The following is a 2,496-nucleotide window of genomic DNA, read 5'->3' as shown; positions in this document are numbered from 1 at the left end:
CAAACTCTGCAACTCTATGCTTGGTGTCAAAGCGGTCTTCAGATCTCCAATTTCTTTTTCTTTTTTTCGAGAGAGGGTCTCTCTGTATAGTCCTGGCTGTCATGGAACTTACTTTGCAGACCAGGCTGGCCTCGAACTCAGAAATCTGCCTGCCTCTGTCTCCTGAGTGCTGGGATTAAAGGCGTGCGCCACCACGTCCAGTTCCTTTTTCATCTTTGTTGACTGCAACAAACTTCTTTTTCCTGGAACTCCCTGTTAGTAACTTTGCTCTATTTTCTTTTCCTTAGATGGCTTGCTTTATTTGAGGCGATTTGAGCGGGAAATCTGAACTATCTGTGTAAGATATGGAACTTAAACCCTCTCATGCTATCACAATAGTATAGTCTTTATTTCTAGAGTTACTGGGATAGTTCAACATAATTCTGTATGGTGAGGTCCTAACATATTCTCCAAGAACTAAAATAAGAGATTAGTAGCTTTGCTCTTAAGATAGCCCATGGCTCAGGCATCGCAAACATCTTTGGGTCTCCAAGGCAACTTCAATGTTACAGCTTCTTTTTTTTTTTTAAAACATTTTTTTAAAAGATTTATTTATTTATTAAATGTAAGTACACTGTAGCTGTCTTCAGACACTCCAGAAGAGGGCGTCAGATCTTGTTATGGATGGTTGTGAGCCACCATATGGTTGCTGGGATTTGAACTCTGGACCTTCAGAAAAGCAGTCGGGTACTCTTACCCACTGAGCCATCTCACCAGCCCAATGTTACAGCTTCTTATTTCAATGTTTGGGATCCACACATGATCTTCTGGGCTCCTCCAAAGGGCTGGCGTCCCTTCTGCAGCACTGACCTCTGTAGCACTCTTAGCTTAGGTTGATTCACTCCACTGTCACTGCTATTCATGTGGTCATCTCATGGTACTGGCATCTTCAATACAATGGAGTCTTCCACTACAACTAGGCTTCACCAATAGCTTCTCTTCATGGTGCCTTTGCATGACCCCTTCAGTCCTGGGCTGTCAACTGCAAATGGGGCTGCCTCTCATAGTGCTCATCAGCTTCAGCTGCTTTTCTAGACCCCTTCATGCCTTTAAAACCAGTACCACCTGGGTGACTTTTTTTTTAAAGATTTTATTTATTTATTATACATAAGTACACTGTAGCTGACTTCAGACACACCAGAGAGGGCATCAGATCTTGTTACGGATGGTTGTGAGTCACCATGTGGTTGCTGGAATTTGAACTCAGGACCTTCGGAAGAGCAGTCAGTGTTCTTACTCTGAGCCATCTTGCCAGCTGCCCCCCCCCACCGGGTGACTTTTATATATTACCAAGTACAGCTGCTGCAGGGGTTACAGCCTTGGCTACCTCTGGAACACAGCTTCTTTGCATTCTCAGAAAATGCTTCCCAGAAGATTTCACCTCAGTGATACTGGTCTCTTCTTAATTACCACTAATGTCTTAGCTCCAGCTAACCAGCACCAATTGTCCCAGTAGTCCCTTCTATTCTGGGCTCTAAAGCCAGAGCCAGGCCACAGCTCTCTGCACCCTAATCCCATCCAGAAAGAGCTTGTTTCCCAGGAGTACTGACATCCCTAAGATCACAGGTGAGACCACAGTTCCAATATCTGGCTCAAGTGGGACCTGCCCAGAGCCCACAGGACCCAGGAACCTTGGAGCAGCTGGGGATAGGATCCTCTGGTTTCCATCTGTGCACCAGAGTTGACTCTGTGCCATAGCTCTCCGCACCCCAATCACCCTTGCCCCCACGAGAGCTCAACTCCCAGGAGTCCTGACACACCTACCCCAGTTCTCCCACCACAGAAAGTCCTGGATACCCCAACACACCTGAAAAGCAAGATTCTGATTTAAAATCATATCTCATGATAATGATAGAGGTCTTTAACAAAGACATAAATAACCCCCTTAAAGAAACACAGAACACAGGTTAACAGGTAGAAGCCCTTAAAGAGGAAACACACGAATCCCTTAAGGAAATACGGGAAAACACAAACAGGCACAAGAATTTAACAAAACCATCAAGGATCTAAAAATGGAAACAGAAATAATAAAGAAAACACAAAGGGATACAACCTTGGAGATAGAAAACCTAGGAAAGAGAGCTGTGGCAAGCATCACCAACAGAATACAAGAGATAGAAGAGAGAATCTCAAGTGTAGAAGATGCCATGGAAAACTTTGACACAAGAGTGAAAGAAAATACAAAATGCAAAAAGCTCCTAACCCCAAAACATCCAGGGAATCCAGGACACAATGAGAAGACCAAACCTAAGGATAATAGGTATAGAAGAGAGCAAAGATTCACAACTCAAAGGGCTGGTAAACATCTTCAACAAAATTATAGAAGAAAACTTCTCTAACCTAAAGAAAGAGATGCCCATAAACATACAAGAAGCTTACAGAACACCAAATAGATTGGAACAGAAAAGAAATTCCTTCTGTCACATAATAATCAAAACACCAAATGCACAAAACAAA

This window comes from Mus pahari, chromosome 19 (genome assembly GCF_900095145.1).
Source record: "Mus pahari chromosome 19, PAHARI_EIJ_v1.1, whole genome shotgun sequence".
NCBI classification, from domain to species: domain Eukaryota; kingdom Metazoa; phylum Chordata; class Mammalia; order Rodentia; family Muridae; genus Mus; species Mus pahari.
Note: the sequence above shows the minus strand (reverse complement) of the source record.